Source organism: Crocodylus siamensis, chromosome 3 (genome assembly GCF_052110815.1).
Source record: "Crocodylus siamensis isolate JL-2025a chromosome 3, ASM5211081v1, whole genome shotgun sequence".
Lineage (NCBI taxonomy): Eukaryota > Metazoa > Chordata > Crocodylia > Crocodylidae > Crocodylus > Crocodylus siamensis.
Genome location: NC_143397.1, coordinates 127,284,605 through 127,305,699, shown reverse-complemented (window position 1 = coordinate 127,305,699; position 21,095 = coordinate 127,284,605). Strand labels below are relative to the sequence as shown.

Below are 21,095 nucleotides of genomic sequence, written 5' to 3'. Positions count from 1 at the left end.
AGGTCCTACACAACCCAGCATGCTTGGATCAGTCCTATGTGCTCCACATGCTCTACTTAACATTGAGGGCCCCACAATCTGGCCTGGAGTGTTCCCCACAGGTCCAGACATTTGGCAGCAAAGGAGTGGCAATTAATGCTTCCACTGCTCCCCTGCCACTGTATTTTCAGACCTGTGGGGAGCCTCACAGGCTGGATAAGATGGCTTAAGGAGGCAGACCTGGCCCATGGGAGGTTGGACATTCCTATTTTAAACCAACGTTCCTTCCCCACGCAATCTACGGACCACTTTATTTTTCTGAAGACTTAGCAAAAAATTATCCATAGTAAGTCTGCTGTGACTTAAATTTCTTGGCACTATAATTCACAACCCTCTCCCCATCATGACAGTTGATCAGAAAATAGCAACATATGAGTGCTCTGTCACAGGCCAGCTGGGCACTGTGAGTATATTAATTTAATTGCAGACTGATTGAGCACTGCAACTTTATTAGCCACTGGGTTTTTTTGGTTCAGGATCGAGGAGGTGATGTTGGGAAGGAAAGCAATGACAAGATTTACTTATAAAAAAGAATACATTTTACTTATAGCAACAAAAGATATAGTTTACACATATGACAGTCAGTAAAAAGGTTAAGCTAATAAACAGACAACATAACAATACAAGTTAAAATTGACAGTGATAATAAAACAGGCAAAGAAATTAACCAAGAGTTTTCACTTGGTTAGCAACTTATCGATAGTTCCTCAGTTAGAAGATACATGTCAGTGAAGTCAGACGTCTCTGATTCAATGCTGTAAGAGGGAGAACCAAAGGAAGGTCTTTCGGTCAGGATCTGGTCTTTGTTCAAAGATCCATCGGGGTATGGGACAGCAATGACCCTTCTGTTCTGTCCTTCCCTGAGGGTTACTTAACGTGTGTGTTCTTTTATATCCTGTCGATGCTAATTTTTTAGTTATATAGCCATTCATAGTGTTATTTTATAGCTGTTAACCTATGGGGTGAAAAGGTGTTAGAAATCATTATAATAAGTTACTGCCCAACCTTGGGTTTACCCAATAGGCAAATCACACCACATCACTTTGGGGTCTGAGATTAACATGACCCCACCTAAGTTCAATCCAGTATGTTAATTATACCTTGTGATTACATTTGTTAATTTTTACTGACTCTAAGCAAAATTTAATAAATCAGCTATGTCTGTGGTTGTATTTTTCAGTTCTGCTTTTTAAAGTTCATGCTGTCTGAAGATTAGTATAAAAAGCTATGTATATTTTTTTTTCCAGACAAACAGGAAACTTCTCCAATAAGCTACTTCAGATACCTTCAAAAAGCAGATTTCTCCTGTTAAAGTTGCTCATTAACCTTTCTGGTTCTGGCCATCACACTGCTCCTGATAGTTCACTGTTTCTAGGGCTGTCAAAAGATTTTAAAAGTTGCTGACGGTTAGTTACATGATTAAAACAATTGGTCACAATTAATCGCAATTTTATTAACACAGCTAAAAATTCAAAATTATGCAGGTACTTTGTATGGTTGGGGTGAGTGTGGGGTGTGTGTGGGGGTGGAATTGGTGAAGGTGTGGGGGGTTGTGGATACATGTGTGGGGTTTGGAGCTGAGCAGGGAGGCATATGCCCTGGCAGGATGCGGGGTACTGTGGGTCAGGAGTGAGAGGCAGCAGCAGGGCTGGGGGGGTGTGGCTTGGGAGTGAGGGACAGGGGATGGGCATATCACTGTCCTCCCCCACAATCATATTACCCCCCCTACCAAGTATCCTCTTTTTTTAAAGCAAAATATGGTAACCCTACAGGAATGCAGTCTGGTGGCTTCTAGAGAAGCACCCAGCAGGTAAGTCTGTAGAGAGGAAGGGGCAGGGGGAGAGGGAATGAGCACATGGGGGGCACAGCTCCCCACTGTTGTGTGCACCCCTGGGGGAGGCATAGGGCAGCATGTGCCCCCCCTGGATGTGTGCATGGGATGGAGGTGAGATGCCTGCTGCAGGTGCAGCTGTACACCCTGGTGCCTTTGCCCTGGGAACTGTGAGACACCATGTTGTGCAACCTACCTTTGGGAAAGCAGGAGACACACAGCACAGCCAGTGCACAGCTCCCAGGGCAAAGGTAGCAGGGCAAAGAGCCCCAGCTCACAGCAGACAGCTGTCCTCCACCCCACACACACATCTGGGAAGCACATGCCCCTGTGCCTCCTCTGGGGGTGCACACAGCAGTGGGAGCCATGCTCTCCCACACCTGTGGTTCCATCCCATGACCCGCCCCAGCCCCAAGGCTCTATTCACTCCAGCCCCTGCTCCTGCCCCTGCTCTACTCCTTCCCTCACTGTGGGGGCCTTGATCTGCTCCCCCACCCCTTCCCTCTTCCCCACTGTCCCTTCCCCTCCACAGAATTACCTGGTTGGTGCTGCTCTACAAGATGCTGGGCTGCATTGCTGGCTGTGTGCATACTGTAGCTACTCGTCTGTGTCTGTCTGTGTCTGCATGCTCCCCCTCCCCTTTCTGCTGCAGCAGCTCAGAGTCTGTACCTAGGCTGCTCTGTGGTCCTCAGCACTGCCACCACTGCCCTGCTGAGTGGCCTGGAGGCAGAAGTGATGGCAGTGAAGTGGAGCACAAGGGTGGGCTACAAAACCACACATACAATTAATGCATAAAAACAATTAACACAAGAACCAATTAACAAGTTAATCATGCTGTCAACTGAGTAGTTGACAGCTCTAATTATAACTCCTACTGAAACCAATGAAGTTTTTCTATTAGCTCAGAAGGTTGTGCCCAGTATGCCCAAACTTTAATTGTACCATAACTACATATTGTACCAATATTTAATTTTAACAGCTTTCATTGACTAAGACAGTGGTTTTCAAACTTCCTAAAGTCACAGAACCCTTTCATAGACTTTCTTCTGCCACAGAACTCCCTACCCCTTCCTGAAGGCTGATGCAAAGCCAGGTGACCTGGCCCAGCAATGGTGGTACACTGCCCCCTGGGCTGTTCCACCAGTCCCCCAGTGTCTCTGCAGAACCCCTGAAGCCCTATTTCAGAACACCAGCCTGCCCTGGAACAGTTTGAAAAACACTGAACTATGACATCTAGAACCAATTCTGATTCATTTATTTGGCACATAAGTGGAAGTAGGCTTAAACACCCAAGTGTGATTTTGTTCCAGTCTGCTCCAGTCTCTGTAAAACAGTTAATACAAAAAGTGGGTGGGTCCTCCTCACTGAGTTGGGTTTTTTGTGACTTAGTCTGCAGGGTCAGGTCATAAGCATGTTACAAAAGTTGATGTATTAACGGATTTTGAAGACTTGGAGGCGGTGAAATAGAATCACACTTAGGCACCTAAATCCATTTAAACACCCTGTAGGTAGAATAGGATGTTCCCAAAGGGTGAAATGCATTACAGATACTAAAATAAGCACAGTATTGGAAAAAAACTCAGACTTGGTATACCCTCAAATATCACAAGTTTGAAAGTCAGGAGTATCAGGAGCGAATTTTAGGTTGATCCCATGTAGAAGTCAAGTGCAATTTTTATGCTTTTTGGAGGAAAAAAGGTGGATTAATAGTCAGAACAATACAGTAATTTTAAAGTATTTTGTTGAAGAAAACACTTTCATCACATAATCACAGTGCAAATCAATATAATGTTCTGAAACATCCAATTAATTTTGAGGCATGTGAGTTTTCTAAATGTGTGTCTTTATAAAAAAGAAATTGCTCATCTACTGAACATCTGCTCTAGACTGCAATTTTGACATGTATTAGCCCACAATCTTACACCTGATTTATAGAAATAGATGTCTCCTTACGAACTATAGGTAAATATACACTGTCAGTGAAATGTTGGGAATTGTACCACCAAGGTGGCAGAGTCATCATAATATTTATAAATCATATATCATATCTTCTAAACATATTCTTCTATGCATTATTTACCAGGTTATATGAAAAGGCATAAGAAATGTTAGCAGCTGAAGTTTGGTAACTGTTTATTTAAGAAACAGAGACCCTATAAACCCAGAGATTATTGCAGCTTTGTGGCCAAATTTACTATGACAAAAGGCATGTATTTTATTAAATTATTTAAGCCCTTTAAAAGTTAACAACAGCTGCAAGTATATGGTGAGTTTGACAAAACCTCCTGTTTTCCTTTTAATGGAGATTGCACTAGACAGTCAGCAACTGCAAACGAAACAATTTTATTAGGCTGTAGAGGAAGTTTGCCCTGCTGAGCAATGACAATGGACTACCACTCCAGCATACTTTGAATTTCATTATCAGAGAAAATTATACTGACAGTGCGGTGGAGGAATTGATGGATGTTGAGTAAAACAGTCATCTCATCAGAACTGGGGAAGCAATAAACCCCACAACAAATCCAACATATAATAGCGTGTAAGCACCTCATTTATAGTACCTCCCACCATTACAGAGCATGTATTAACTAGGAGGACTGTTCGGTATTTGACAGTAAGCCTTCCTCAGCTGTTTCACTATCGTACTTAAGGCTGCTTTGAGGGGTTTGAATCTGGACCGCCCCCCTGCTACCTGCATGCACTAAACTACTTGTTTTGGGGTGAAAACTCCTGTGGTTTTGAATGCCATTTTGGAGATGAGCTGCCTTTGGGGAGTGAAGTACCATTGAAACTAATACATTTCTACCCAAAACTTCCAGTTTTTACAAATCTTCTCTTGTTTTGCTACAAGATTTCCTACCAATTCTATGCTGAATATAAATTCACAAAAAAGAAAATGAGTGCTTTTTGTTATGGGAAAGCTCAACTCATGTCACTGGTTAGATTTTTGACATGTGGAATTTATGCATTATGTTCTTCATTTAATGTTAATGCGGGACTGGTCATTATGACTAGTTTTATGTTATGGTATGCACAATTCCCTGAGAGCTTCGTCTTCTACCACTGTTTGTCTGAGAGTTGTTGCTCATATACATTTTATCTACCAATAAGATTTTTTCTTAGTCAATGTTACAGATCGCCACTCATAGCTTAGTAAGAAATTTATTTATTTATTTATTTATTTACTGGTATTTCTAGTGGTACTTGACAGTTAACATATGTGCCAAGTATATTATGGCTTAAGTTTAATTGCTAGATTTGACAGCAATGGAGTTTCCTTAATTAGCACGGATTATTCATCTTCCTCACCTTGAGTTGCCCTTTGAGGTCTGAAAACCGTATGCCCAGGTCCCTTGATGTTTGTGTGATCCTCAGATTAGGTAGCATCTCTAGGAGGCAGTGATACTGGATACCACTGAGTAATGAGTCCACCACAAACAAACTCAGGCCAGGTTGTCCACCTCCAGCTGTCTCTGCTGAGAAACCAATGTGCTACTGGCTACTGCAACAAGGAGGGCAGCTCAGCAGCATGAAAAAAGGAGCTAGAGAATAGATATGAGACTCAGAGCAAAAAAAATTCTTCATCCTCATTTTGTTACTGACAATGATTCCCTCTGTGGTTTTAAATCAAGCATATGACCTTTCAGCTTTTGTTTTCCCTAACTGGGGTTAATAAAAATTTCATTTCACAAGGGGTTTGTTTTGGTTAATTAATGTATGTACTGTACGCTGTAAACTCTTGAATTCACTGTAGTATTCATTGGCTCCCTCCATCTGTGCCATTCTTTCCTGGATAAGTAAAGCCCCTCACACGTATTTCCATATATATTAGCAAAAGTTCAGCACAGCAACCTGCCTGGCATGCAAAGGGAGGAGCACAGGTTGAAGAAAGGAAGAGCATGGAGGAGACAGCAGGAAGCTTTTGTGTGTGTATGTGGCTATAATATTATGGTGCCACAAGAGTGATGCTGTAGAAAGTTTTTTAATTTAGGTTGTTCAGTTTAGTTTAATAGGAATGCTAGTGAAAGCTGCAGTTTTTCCTGAAAAAAAACATTTTCTTCTAAGCTTTTCTTTAGGGAAGAAAACGTTTCTAGTCATCCAGATGATACAGCAACAGGTGAGCTCATAAACCAATGGTACCGTAAGAGTGGAAAAAACCTTGTGAACCTCCACTAAAATGTTTTGTTAGATTTATTTTTTAATCTCATGATTATTAGGGCTTGACTCATGTTTGTCAAAAGCTTGAGGCTGGCCATACTGAATTCTGGCGTGTAGTTGAAATGATGATAGTTAAACAATGATTCCAGCTTGTGGGACAGCCTGAACATTTTTAGTTGTTGCACTGCTAAATATTTTTTTCAAGAAGGGTGAAGGCTTTGTGATGGAGTATTCTTTATAGTTTCATAGTTTCTTAGTTGATAGGGTTGGAAGGAACCTGAGCAAATCATCAAGTCCGACCCCCTGCCATGGGCAGGAAAGAGTACGGGGTCAAACAACCCCAGCAAGGTGTTCATCCAGCCTCCTCTTAAAGACCCCCAGGGTAGGAGACAGCACCGCTTCTCTTGGAAGTTGGTTCCAGATCCTAGCTGCCCTGACCATGAAGTAGCGCCTCCTGATATCTAGCCTAAATCTACCCTCTGCCATCTTGTGACTGTTATTCCTGGTCACTCCTGGCAGTGCTCGGGGGAACAGGGACTTTCCCAATGCCTGCTGATCCCCCCTGACTAGTTTGTAAATGGCCTCTAGATCCCCCCTCAGCCTTCTCTTGAGGAGGCTGAACAGGTTCAGGTCCCATAGCCTCTCCTCGTAGGGCCTGCCCGGCTGTCCCCTGATCATGCAAGTGGCCCTCCTCTGGACCCTCTCCATGTTGTCCACATCCCTCCTGAAGTGCGGCGCCCAGAACTGGACACAGTACTCCAGCTGCGGCGTGACCAGTGCCGCATAGAGGGGGAGGATCACCTCCTTGGACCTGCTTGAGATGCATCTGTGGATGGATGACAAGGTACAGTTGGCCTTCCTGATTGCATCCCCACACTGTCGGCCCATCTTCGTTTTGGCCTCAAAAATGACTCCAAGATCCTTTTCTGCCTCTGCACTGACGAGAAGGGAGTTCCCCAGCCTGTAGGTATGGTGCTGGTTCTTCCTCCCCAGGTGCAGTACCTTGCACTTCTCAGTGTTGAAACCCATCCTGTTCTCAACCACCCACTCATGTACCCTGTCCAGATCTGATTGCAACTTATTCCTTCCTTCTAGCATGCCCACTTCTCCCCCCATCTTAAATTTGTCATCTGTAAATTTGAACAGGGTGCATTTAACCCCTTTGCCCAAGTCACTGATAAAGATGTTGAACAGTGCAGGCCCTAGGACTGAGCTCTGGGGAACCCCACTGCCCACAACCCTCCAGGCTGAATAAGACCCATCCACCAGCACTCTCTGGGTGTGTCCCTCCAGCCAGTTAGTGACCCATTTGACTGTGTAGGCATTGACACTACAGTCTCCTAGTTTTTTAATGAGAATGGGATGAGAGACCATATTGAAGGCCTTTCTAAAGTCCAGAAAGACTATATCTACTACAACACCTGCATCCAGGGATTTGACCTGGTCATAGAAGGCCACCAGGTTGGTCTGACAGGACCTGCCTCTAATGAACCCATGTTCATTGCCCCTAAGCATAGTCTCCCCTGCTGGACCCTCGTGGATATGGGCCAGGATAATTTTCTCAAAAAGCTTCCCCAGGACTGAGGTAAGACTAATGGGCCTATAGTTTCCTGGGTCTTTTTTCCTCCCTTTTTTGAAAATGGGAACCACGTTGTCCCTTTTCCAGTCTTCCGGCACATCGCCAGAGCACCATGAGTGCTCGTAAAGCCATGCCAGAGATCCCACAATAACCTCTACTAGTTCCCTCAGCACTCTGGGGTGGAGGTTGTCAGGACCAGCTGATTTAAATACATCCAGTTCCTCCAGAAGTTCCCTTACTAGGTCCTCACTGACCCTAGGTCTGGGTGTGCCTCCCATGGGGCCTGATGGGGAGGTCCTGGTAGGGGGGATGACCAGGTCCCTACTCAGAAAAATGGAGGCAAAGAAATTGTTAAATAGGTTAGTTTTGCTGTCTGGTGCAATGACCAGATTTCCTAGCGTGTCCTGAAGAGGCTTCACATTACCCAGTACCTTTTTTTTGCCCCCTATGTATTTAAAAAAGGACTTCTTGTTGTCCTTGATCTGGGTAGCTAGTCCCAGTTCCAGCTCTGCCTCGGCCTTCCTGACCGCCCCCCTACGGTCCTGAGCAACAGAGGTATAGTCCTCTCTGGTGATGGCCCCTCCCTTCCAATGGGTGTATGCCTCCTTTTTAGCTTGGAGATGTTTCCGGATGCTTTTGGTGAGCCATGGGGGCCTTTGCACCCTCTTTCCCCCTTTGATCTGTGTAGGGATTACCTCCCTTTGGGCTTGGAGGATCATCTCCTTAAGGAATGACCACTCTTCTTGGACACCCAACTCCCCCACCCTCTGGGACCTCAGTGTCTTCCCCACTAATCTTACCTCATTGAAATCTGCCCTCCTGAAGTCCAGGGCTGCTGCTTTTACTCCAGAAGAAGGTAGACATGCTTCGTCTTGTCAGAGGCTTGTCACTAATCAGAGAAGTTAGGATGCCCTGGGTTTTTCAGCAATTATTAATTTACTGTAAGCACCAGCAAGTATCTTGTCATTGATCTGGATGCACAGTGTGAATTGCTTTCATTCAGTTTACAGAGATTGCCCATGCTTCACCTGGTTCCACATGTTTCCCTATTATCTCTGAAGGGATTTCGGGCTTGTATTGAAATTTCCCCTCAGAAATTTGAGAGAAAATAACACTTCTTTGTTACTAAAGATATTAAGAGATTTCAAAAATACTTGAAATGTAATGGATCCAGTGGGGAGAAGGGGAAATTTGTAAGTGGAATAAGTGATTTCCTCCTTCTTCCATTATGAATTCTTGTGTATATGTGATTGCTATCCTTACTGACAAATTTTAGTATTAGTTACTAGTTTAGGGACATTGTTGCCTTAGGCAACACAGGAGAACCAGTCACCTGCCTACCGGTGGCAATGTTAGCAGTGACAGACGCAGCTATATATGAGACAAACCCCTCCCTTATTATCGCAAACTGAACTACTGCCCCTGACAAACCAATTTAGTAGCAGCAGCCAAAAATGAGAAAATAATACTTTATTTAAGTGGATTTCAGAAGGACAGATAATGGAAGATATGTGTGAGTTGAATCTATTAAACAGATACAAATTTATTATTTAGTCCAGTGGTTTCCAAACTTTTTTTTTGCCATGCACCCCTTTACTTGCAAAATGTTGCTTCTCATCACTCCTACACCTGATGTGTCTCTATATATTAATTTCTTAGGAAGAGTGTTGATACTGACTTCAACTTGTGGCAACATCATTACTCACCATGCATTGACCAGTCAGAAGCTCCATTGCTGTTATTAAAATTTGGGGGTGTAGGTTGTAGCTGTGTTGGTCTAAGGACATAGGCAGACAAGCTTCTTTGGGTAAATGCAATATCTTTTATTAGACCAACTCAAATAGCTGGAAAAATTCTTCTTTGCAAGCTTTCAGGTACAGGTAACCTTTGTCAGGCTGAGGAAGTGTCTGCAGTTGATCTATGCTCTTCCTGAATGGAAAAGTAAAGCAGCCAGAGGGCAGTACATGTGCAAGAAAGCCAGTCAGTGAAAATGTAAATTGAGGTAGCCAACGGGTGAGAGGCGGGTGTGGGGGGAGGGAAGGGAATGAATGTGGATATAGTCAATGGGTGAGAGACGGGAGAGAGAGGAGGGAATAAATATAGCTGATAAAAAGTGGAGAGGTTACCTGGGAAGTCAGATGTTAGGCAGATTGTAATGTGTTATAAATCTAATGTCTATATTTAGTCCATGATTTCTTGTATCCAGTAGACTGATGAAGTGAAGCTTGTAGTCTCATCTGTGAAAGGCGCTTTGTAAATTCCCTTTGAGGGTTAGAACTGAGAGATTGGAGAGAGAGTGGTTTTCTTGTGAGAAATGTGCACCCACAGGTAATCGGGTATTCTTGTCTTTGATAGTTTTTCGGTATGCTGGTGCGCAGTTGTTGTTTGGTTGCTCCTACATATTTTCCAGGAAGTCGGGGTATGTCACAAGAGGTTTATATATGCAAGAAACAGTGATAAGAAAAAAAAAACCTATTGAACTATTCAAAGTGGACAACAGAAAAAGGATGGAATCCATCACAACATTGATTCTGCCTTCTTTTGATGACAAGCAAAGGATACGTGTGTCTGGAACATCCTGCCCCTGTTGTGGTAAGCAGTGCACAATGGAGCAGAAACGTAAGCTGGGCAGAATAGAATTGCACGTATGTGCTTGGGCCCAATTACATACCTAACGGTTGGAACAGAATCTGACTTCTAGGAAAACTGAAATTCCATTTCCCGACAAATTTTGTCTCTGCGGTTTTGATTCATGCAGGATGAAAGTAAAAATGCTGTCTTCAGCACATTAAATAGAGTTCATTTTTTAATGTTTTCATTTTGCAATTATTAATATACATGAACTGAGAAAATATAATCATGTATATTATACAGGCATTTATCTTTATTAACAGTAACCTAATAAATTCACATCACCATGCCATTATAATAAATCTTAAATATAACGCAATTTCCATAATTTCACTTACAATATTCCACATTATTTAAATTGCAAAGAATGAAGAAAGTTCTTTGTGGCTTTGGTACCTTATTGCAGTCAGATTAGAAAATACCTATCGACTTAAAGCAACTGCTACCATGCCCACCTGACTTAAGGCAACTGCTACCATGCCCACCAGCATCATTTAAGAATTACTGGGCGCATCTACATGTGTGCCCCACTGTGCAGTTGGTACTATGCAGTCATTTAGTATTTGCTAAAGTATTAAAGATTTGCTAAAGACATAGCTTGTCACTTGGCGATGTAGCATTGGTGGGAACTAACCACAATGCCACCACTACTGTGCAGTAACAACAAGCTATTGCGTAGTAGCAATGAGCAGTAGCAACGAGCTACTGCTGTTCACCACCAGGACTGCTGTGCAGTCATTTAGTACTTGCTAAAGCATTGCTAAAGCAAGCACTAAATGACTGCTCAGTAGCCACTGGTACTGTGCAGTCCTGGCAGCTCATGGGTCATTTGCGACCCTACTGTGCAGTAGCAACAATGTCATGGTTAATGCTTGCCGATGCTATATCGTTGTAGCGACTAGCTTCATCACTGTAGCTTATCACTACAGCGATGTAGCATCTTGTGTAGATGCCCCCACTGTGTGCCTTGGGTATGTGATTATATATTAATGACTATATTCTCAGGTGTGTTGCATCAAACTAGAGCATTCTTTCCTGATGAATGGAACAGAAATGCTTATCCTCCCTTACATGCAGGCCCACTTAAATGGGAATTTTGGCTTCCACTGAAGCAGACAGATCCATCTGATGATTGTCCTCATGCACACCCCAGACTCTGCCATTCCTGGTTCTTAAGTGTGGCTGTCCCATTTTCATTACAGTTTGCACACTACTGACCTCTTTGACCTACATCTCTGGTTTCCCTCACACTCTACAGACCTGATCAATACTTTCCAATTTATTGTTCATCATGGCAAACTTGGAACTCTCCATTTTCTGTTCCAGGATCTGATACTTTTCCTTTTATGCAGCTTGAACACTAGCTGCTTCATTTGCCTGTACTCACAGGGAAGGCTGGCAGCAGAGTTGCTTGCTGGCATATTGCATAATGTTTCAAGCTGGAATGTATGTCTTGAAACTACTTAAGCCCAGATCCAACAAATGAACATGCATCCAAGGCCTTAGACACTGAAGTCCTTTTAGGCACTTTTGGCCAATATTTAAACAGAAAATGAAGCTGTGCTGCAATGCAACTGGTTTATTTTTCAGTTGAGCCATTGCTTTTATGTGAGAGGAGAAAATGCCCTTCTGTTTACTCTCAAGTGAAAGGATCCTATGTAGGAGTAGAATTTGTTTCCTGTAGCTTTTACCTATGGGCTTTTGTTTTACTGCTTATTTAAAATGATTTCAGGCATTTCTATGGCATTCTTCTGAGCTGGCCTTCCTGTTTAACTGTCTGCTTTCTGTTCCTTCCTATCATAACAAGAGTAGTTCTGTCTTGGTTTACATTGTATTATTTTTCCCCAGTTATCACTTAGGGCCCTGGAGGGTGTTACATGTAGGACATATGTACATGAAATGAGAGGCATGTGTGCATGACACTAAAAAGTCGGCTAAATGCTTTTGCACCGCTTTAATAGTGTCAGTGTTTGCATGCCTTGGCAGTGTATTGTGCATTAATTCCAGGCACTGTAGGAAATTCGGTGGCTTAATGCGCCTTAAATGACTTGCGATGCAGCAAGCCAAAACTCCTTCGAGGAGTTTTAGTTTGCTGCTCCTACAGCTGCAGAGTGAAGCACCAGGCTCAGTGCAGCTCCACGGCTCTTCAGGAAGCCCTGCAGGCAGCCTGACAGCAGCCCAGGAAAGCAAGCTCTGCCCAAGAAAGCGGTGAGCTTGATCTCCCTCCACCGCCCCCATAGCCTGCTTGCCTGCGGGGTCCCAATGCTTCCCTCCATGGCTGTGGTGCCCTCCTGGGACCACCCGAGCCGGGTGCCTGCAGGTGGGTGCTGCCTGACGGAGAGCCGCAGCTGCCATGGAGGGAAGCACCAACCCCATCCCCACTTCAGCCCAGGGACCGCTCTGCTGCCTGGCAGCTCACCCTCCCCTCCCCACCACCAGAGAGGCAGGTAAGTCAGTGGGGTGTGTGCACAACACAGGGGTTTAATCAGCCTGAAATGAGGCAGTATTTTTTCAAACCCACTGCTTCAATTTAGGGCCTCTGTTTCATCTACACATGCCCTAAGACATGATTAGCCAGTTAATCATGTCTTCAATAGTCACCTGTTCACACAGTGATGCAATTAATGGTGTGATAAAACAAGGAATAAGTCACAAAGTTATTACACAAAATATTTGTAATAACGTGGCCGGTTCACATCGTGCCTTAAATTGCACGTGTGGCCAAGTTGATTTGGAGTCTCAGTCTTGGGAGCACATGGAAGCTCTCTGGGGTTTAAGGGAGGCAGGGGAGAGATGTGTGAAATGGCTGGACAGCCCAAGCAACAGAAAGTTGCTGGCTGCACTCGGTCAGCTTCCTTCCCTTTCCCTTTCCCTCCAGCTCCTCTCTCTCTCTGCAGATCCTCTCTCCCTCCAACACAAGAACAATGTAAAAGTGCCACTCTCCCTTTTTACTATAAGGAAAGCAACAGGGGGCTCTTATACATGTAAGCAGAGTCTGCTCCAACATGCTGGCAATGAATCAAGTCTGCTGGAGCACAAAAATTGATGTGCTCTGGCAGCTTTCTTCATCACTTGTATTTGCATCCACATGTGCCTCTGCACTGCAAAAATAGTGATGGGGTGCTTTGAAATAAAACACATTCAATTAGTTTTAGTTCAAAGCACCCTACTGCCATTTTTTCAGCACAGGGATGCTGATACATGTGACAAATGGGTGCTTTTAATTAGCATGGCTTGCTAATTAAAGTGCCTGGGGAGATGGTAGTCAGCCCACTATCTGTGCCATGATTTTGTTTTGCACTTTGCATCATGTTTTGCTGTTTGCACCACTTCACCATTTGCACTACAGTTTGCTGCTTGCACACAGTGCTCATCTTAGGACCACTTCCCCAGGCACTGTGGTCTGGGGGCACCACATAAACGCACACACACATACGAGCAGCTTGCACTCACAGCAGTACTGTTCCCCTCCCATGCCCTGGCAGATCCCTGCCGTAGGCAGGAGGAGCAGTGCCCAGCCCCACCCGCACCCCCATTTCCAATTGCTGCTCAGGAGCTGGGCATGTGCAGATGGGGTGGCACCTACTCCAGTCCACCCACCTTGCTCCCACAAAGCAGCAGCAATGCTTGCCTGTCAGCCTGCCTGGTGAAAGCATTTCAGTCTGCCTCTCTGCCAGACTGTGCCCTGTGCCCCTGCCCACTTGCCTCTACCTCTGCCTCTGCCACTGACTTTGGGGTTAGGGGGTGCAGCGGGGCATGCCAAAATACAAGTTTGCCCAAGGTTCCATTTTCCCTAAGGCCAGCTCTGCTTGCACATAGAATCATAGAAGTAGGGTCGGAAGGGACGTTGTAGATCTTCAAGTTCAACCCCCTGCCAGGGCAGGAGAAAAAAACTGGGCTAAAATGATCCCAGCTAGGTAGGCATCAAGCCTCCTCTTAAAGACCCCCCAGGGTAGGAGCCAGCACCATTTCCCTTGGAAGTTGGTTCCAGATCCTAGCCGCCCTGACCATGAAGTAGTTCTTACGGATGTCTAATCTACGCCTACTCTCTAACAACTTGTGGCCGTTATTCCTTGTTATGCCAGGGGGTGCTAGGGGAAACAAGGTCTCTCCCAAACCCTTCTGGTCCCCCCTAGTGAGTTTATAGACTGTCACCAGGTCCCCCTCAGCCTTCTCTTGTGAAGGCTGAACAGGTTCAGGTCCCGCAGTCTCTCATTGTAGGGTCTGCCCTGTTGTCCTCGGATCACGCGGGTGGCCCTCCTCTGGACAACCCTGTCAATGTTGTCCACATCCCTCCTGAAGTGGGGCGTCCAGAACTGGACACAGTACTCCAGCTGTGGCCTGACCAGTGTCGCATAGAGGGGGAGGATCACCTCCTTGGCCCTGCTAGAGATGCACCTGTGGATGCACGACAAGGTCTGGTTAGCCCTGCCAACTGTGACCTCACATTGTCGGCCCATGTTCATCTTGGAGTCAATAATGACTCCAAGATCCCTTTCTGTCTCCGTGCTCTCAAGAAGGGAGTATCCCATCTTATAAGTGTGCTGCTGGTTTCTACAGCCCAAGTGCAGCACCCTGCACTTGTCAGTGTTGAAGCGCATCCTGTTTTTGCTAGCCCACCCCTGTAACCTATCCAAGTCTTGCTGCAGTCTTTCCCTCCCTACTAGTGTGCTCACCTCACCCCAAATTTTGGTATCATTAGTGAATTTAAACAGGGTGCTTTTCATCCCGTTGTCCAAATCGCTGATAAAGAGATTGAACAGCGCAGGCCCAATGACCAAGCCCTGGGGGACTCCGCTGCCCACTTCTCCCCTGGTTAAATATGACCCAACCACCACCACCCTCTGAGCGCGACCCTTCAGCCAATCTTCAATCCATCTGACTGTGTAGGCATCAATGCCACAGTCACCCAATTTCTTAATGAGGATGGGGTGGGAGACAGTGTCAAAGGCCTTGCTGAAGTCCAGAAAGACTACATCCACGGCAACACCTGCATCCAATGCTTTTGTGACCTGAGCATAAAAGGCAATCAGGTTGGCCTGACATGACCTGCCCCTAATGAAACCGTGCTGGTTGCCCTTGAGCATCATCTCTGAGGCTGGCCCATCACAGGTGTGCTCCATGATGATCTTCTCAAAGAGTTTCCCTAGGATTGAGGTAAACTGATGGGCCTATAGTTGCCTGGGTCCTCCCTGCTCCCTTTTTTAAAGATGGGGACCATGTTGGCTACATTCCAATCATCCAGCACTTGGCCCGAGCACCACAAGCGCTCATAAAGCCGTGCCAAGGGCCCTGCAATAACCTCTGTGAGCTCCCTCAACACCCTGGGGTGAAGAGCATCTGGACCCGCTGATTTGAACATGTCCAGCCCCTCCAGAAGCTCTCTAACCCGGTCCTCCCCAACCTGAGGTCTGGAGGCGTTCTCCTCATGTCTATCTTGCATCCCAGTCCCTGCCCAAGAAAACAGAGGTGAAGAATTGGTTTAAAAGGTCTGCTTTCTCCTCTGGTGCAACAACCAGATTGCCCAGAGGATCTTGCAAGGGCCTCACATTTCCTGGTGCTTTCTTCATCCTCCCTATATATTTGAAAGAGGACTTTTTGTTATCTTTCATTTTGGATGAACATGCATGGGTTTGTTTATGTTTATCCCATGTGCAGCTCCCTACCTTCAACCTTCCCCCATCCCCACAACCCAGTTCCAGCAGCTTGAGAATTTCACTTCCATTTATGAAAGCTTTATTGCCAGGCTTGCTTCTTTTCCAGAAGACATATCCTGTACACACACCCTCCTTTCCCCTCCCTGTGCACTGCAGTGGTAATTGTGCGGGGGTGGGGTGTTGTTGCTAAGGGGACATGAACTGCAAATACAGTGCCAGCAATTCACAAGTCTTCCATGATCCATGGAAGGCTCAGGCTAGAAGCTGGGGGGTGGAGTGCTAGAGCAGCCCTCCCTTCCCTTGCACAGGGGTCTTCCATGAGGCCTGGAGAGACAGCCATCCCCTCAAGCCCAGGATAGGAATGCACAAATGAGTACACTGCCACTGTAGTCAATCCCTATGCACCCTTCCCAAGCCAGAGCACCAAGCCTCATCGCTTCCTCCCATGGATCCCCAGAACCCCCCCCCCCTTGCTCCCCCACAATCAGCTAAACCAGGGAACATCATGGCAAATTACTGAAATGAAAGGCATTTATTGAGAGTGAAAGTTTCAATGCACAGTTCAGTTAGCCCTCCTTCCCCTCCCACAAAGAAACACATTCTTGTAAGAAATGGTCAGTCGGGGCCTCCCTCATAAGAGTGGCCTCACAGTAGGCCTGCCCATGATGCTTGCCAGCGGGGGGGGAAACTTCACTAGCCACTTGGTTTAGGACACTGCCCAGAGGCACCAGCACCCCAGTGTCTGGAAGGACTTCCCCCTTTAATACACACATTATACAGGGTGCAATCTGCAACCACAGAAGTGGGAACATTTTACAGCCAGATCTCATGGTAGACACCCAGAGACATCTAGTGTACCTTCAGTTACCCAAAGACACACTCGACCAGCATCTGGAAGCCACTCAGTTAAAGTTCTCTTTCCTGGGGTCCAGTCAGACAGTGTATGGTTTCATGAGCTGTGGAAGGAGCAAGTAGGCTGGATCCCTGATGTTCAGAGGGGGAATTCATCACCAGCCAACTCCATGGTGAGAGTACTGGTGATGAATTCTCCTCACTCCATCTTCTCTGGAAACCCAGAATTCCTAAACATGTGGGCATCATGGACCCATCCTGACCACCCAACATTTCTATTAGTGAACCAGCCCTGGTAGTTCATGACAGCCTGAAGGATGATGGGGAAGAAGCCCTTCCTGTTGATATAATCTGAGGCATGGTGAGGGGAATATAGAATGGGGATATGAGTCCCATCAGTGACCTCCATACAGTTTGGGAAACCCAGCGGCTCAAACCCAGCAATCACCTATTATCGATCCCTGAGCCAGACCATCTGGGGCCCCAGCTGCTGAAGAATTTCCTAACATACTTTGGCCACGGTGAGCAATGCAGCATTCCATCCCATGCCAACCGCATTGTCGATGCAAAAGAGTCTGTCAGGATTTACCAGCTTCGAGATCAACATCACAAATTCTCTCTCATGGACATGGGCACTGAAATCCCAGTGTCTTGGCATGGAGCAGATGAGTGGGCTCTGAGAACGGGTCCATGAACATGCTACAGGACATTCTGAAATTCTGTCTCCATTGCTCATTATCCCAAGTCCCAAGCACAAGATGCTCCCATTACTTTGTGCTCATAGGTAGAGCCCAGCAAGATCAATAGGTCAGTGGGATCTGAAATTGGGGTGACAGATATGTCACTCATAATTTAAACACAAGTAACTTGCATAGAAGGGAAAGCAGCAGCCTCTAAATAGTGTACAGCAAAAACGCCCAGGACAACAAGTTGAAGAAATGCATATGCACATGAACTGCAAAGTATATTCAGGTTATTCACATGTATTTCTCTACTGGGGCCTTACCATTACATCAGTAACATCATAAAACGGTGTGTAAAAAGACTTATCTGATGGGAGGCAGCAGGAGGTGGTGGGACGCTGCACTAGGAGACGAGCAGAGTGAAAGTGAAACCACAGTGGGCGGAGCCACCACAGACGAAGATCAAAGAGAAAAAAGAGGATGAGCCAGAAGGAGCCAGGAACGGCTCCCATATCAGTTTGGGCACATTTTATGTGTGCATGCTAGAGCCGATTGGCTGACTGGATGCCCAGGACTGGGATAAAAGGCCCGGTGGAAGACCAGCATGGGGGACCGGAAGTGGAGTCTCCAGCCAGGCCAGAGGGGCTGGAGCACACAAGTGGTCCCAAGGAAGGGACCTGGTGGGTACCCCAGGAGGGGGTTGCCCCAAGAATCCATGGCCAGTGAGGGCCGGAGGAGCCACCCATGGAGGCAGTATGGGCAACGACTGGTGCTGACAAAGACTGGAGCCCTGTGGGACCCAGCAACACCACAAGTCAGATGCAGCTGACAAACACCAAAGACCAAGTCCAGGGAAGAGGCAACGCACCGGGCAACGCACCAGGGGATAGGAAGGTGCCAAGAACAGATGCCATATAGGCAGAGAAAGAGGGTCACCGGAGACGATGCTCGGGGAAGGAACAGCACCACCTGACTGCTGCTGTCAAACCCTGCGAGCTCGAGTGCTGAGAAGATCCTGGACATCACCCTCAACAATATGAGTGGCAACATCACGGTTGGTGGTAGGCGGGGAGTAGGAAAGGTGGAGCCCCACAAAGGAGGAGTGGAGGGAGCAACCAAGGGAAGGCACCAGGGGGGCAGGACCAGGCATTGTCCTCCTGATTCGAACAAACCAACCATCAAAGATGTGGCAGGAGAGGCCACTGGAGAACTGCCCCAAAGTCGCTTGGTAACCAGAATGTCCATCCCAAAATGCCACGGCAAGATTTGAGAGGAATCCACAAGCACGACATCCAGGGGAGAGAAACGGGAGATTACAGAGTGCCAATAACTTTTTGGAGCTTAATGTCCTTTTTGTAGCTTAATGTCCTTCCTTGGAAAAGCTGTTTAAGAAAAACTGTTTGCTTCCCCCTGCCCCCCACACCATTCCCTGCTAAGCAGGAATCCCCACCCCCGCCTCTGCCTTGCTGAGGAGGTGTCTTTGTATTAGCTAGCAGACCACGTGCTGGCTATGGTCAGTGCTGAATCAACAGGTAGAATCAACAGATAGCTGGTAATGTCCCTCTGTTGTTCTCTTAATGGGGTGATAAACATTGAGTTAGGGTGTGATAAACACTGTTATCAGTTCCCTGGTGGGCTAATCAGAGAGTCCTCCTGGGGATGCCCTTCCCGCCTCCCTCCCCACCTCAGGGCTGTGCAAGGGAAGGGAGGGCTGCTCTAGCACCCCCCAGCTTCTAGCCTGAGCCACTACAGGCATGTGCCTGCATGTCTGGGATATCTGTGCAGTTACAAAGTGATTTAACCTGGCTAGGTTAAACTAACCTGCAAAAATTGAATCATTTCAGGCTCAGGCCTTTTGAACGTCTGTCCCTAGCCCTGGCAACTCACAGCTGCAGCTCACACTCCAGCCCCTGTTCACCAGTCCTCTAGTGGCAAATCACAGCTGTGCAGGTTGAGGACATTCAGAAGGTTTTTAAACTTAATGTATATCTGTTCTAAACTCAACCTAGCACTAACACTGATCAACATGTGTGCAGCTCAAAATACCAACTGTAACAAGGCCTTTATTTAAACTTCCCAGAAAATTAAGCTGTCGGTCCCGTGGCAAATGGACAAAACCTATCCTAAATACAGTTCTTCTGTGTAGGTGTTTACACAGGCACTCCTTCACTTTGTAAAGGCAGCACCATGTGATGTCTTCTCATTGAAGAGAGGTTTGGGTACAGAACGGGGGATGACAGGAACAAATTGGGGTGTTGCATCAGTGGGTCAGTGACCAGTCCCCATAAAAGAAGGTGCCCAACACCAATGGTCCTAACAGATTCTTCTTGAATACATCCTACATATCCAAGCTGTTTAGGGGAAGGCTGGCTCCAGTAATTTGTTTTTAGGTTTTAACTGGGGCCTTGTAATTGAGTACACTTCAGGAATAAAAGAATGTTAATCTCACTGTTAACATCAAATCCATTTATCTGTTTTTTTTAATTATGCCCATTCTTTCCCCCTGAATTTCAGGTGCAATGGCAAAATAGTATAATCAGTTTAATAGGGGAGTCCCCCATTTCTTCCTTGCAAGAGAAAGACAATATTTGTATTGAAGAATTAACCCACTGACTTCTCTTATAAGTCATTTTAAGACTACACTATTAACTACTCAGTAGGGCAAATTCTGGTAAGGTGTTAGGAAAGGTTCTCCCTCAAAATATCGACAAGTATTAGGGATGTGTATCTGAGCCTTGAAGTAATTTTCCAGTATTTGACCCACAAAACTAATGGCATCTATATTTTTATTAGAGCAAAGAAAAAGTTATTGGCACCATTTTATGATGTTACTGCTGTAATTGTAAGGTCTTAATGGAGAAATACATGTGAATACCCTGAATATACTTTGCAGTTCAGGGCATTTTTGCTGTACACTCTTTAGAGGTCACCGTCTTCCATTCTCTGCAAGTTACTTGTGTTTAAGTTATGAGTGACATAATGTGTAAGAATTATACCAGGCTCCCTTTCTTGAAATGTGCAGATTCTTAAATCTGCTTTGGGTTCAACTAAAGACACTGAGAGTCTATGCAGATGCAAGCATCCATGATCTGGGCATCTGCAGGGCAGGGGAATTGTCTGCATTCATACCATGTTGTTGTTTGAGGGGCTGGTAAATGCCTTACTCATTGCTCAAAACTCTATTGTAGTGAGCAACAGAGACAAATTCCTGTAATTATATTACTGAGCAAAAGGAACCACAACACCTTCCTCTGGCTCAGAAGCATCCATCTTAGGGAAACTGGAAGGGTAGAATGTCAAACCATTTTGCTATTTATTACCTTTTTATGCATAATGTAATCTAAAATGTTCAGTTGAGACACATAATATTGAAGTGATTTAAGATGTCAGATGTGCTTACATGTAATCTGTCTGAGTAATTATTTTTCAGCTATATAAACCTGATTCTGGTTTCAATGTCTTTTCCTCTGGCATGTGATATGGATGAGGAAAGGAGGATGGGAATGAAAAGTACTCATATAATGGTTTAATTTTTCTTTACTGCTGTTTTTCCATCTTTGTTGCTTAGAAAATACCATGTGCTGTGGATTGTACTGTAGATGAAAACTTGATTGTTTCTGCCATTATTATACACCATTTTGAATACTGTCATTAAAGACGGTAAT

At 45.5% G+C, this 21,095-nt stretch overlaps 1 long non-coding RNA gene across 2 annotated transcripts in view; it reads right to left on the bottom strand.

The window, feature by feature from the left end:
* Nucleotides 1-610: 610 nt before the first annotated feature.
* LOC149868783 (uncharacterized) overlaps nt 611-21,095 on the bottom strand; it is a 58,873-nt gene continuing 38,388 nt past the window's right edge. Inside the window, exons 1-5 of one of the 2 annotated variants that reach the window (XR_016441027.1) lie at nt 9,734-11,867; nt 9,314-9,536; nt 5,180-5,346; nt 1,325-1,416; nt 611-994 (exon numbers count right to left, since the gene is read on the bottom strand). This is a non-coding gene — a long non-coding RNA (uncharacterized LOC149868783). Of the gene's footprint in view, nt 995-1,324; nt 1,417-5,179; nt 5,347-9,313; nt 9,537-9,733; nt 11,868-21,095 lie in introns of those variants that run through there. The other variant, XR_016441028.1, reaches the window with a different exon arrangement.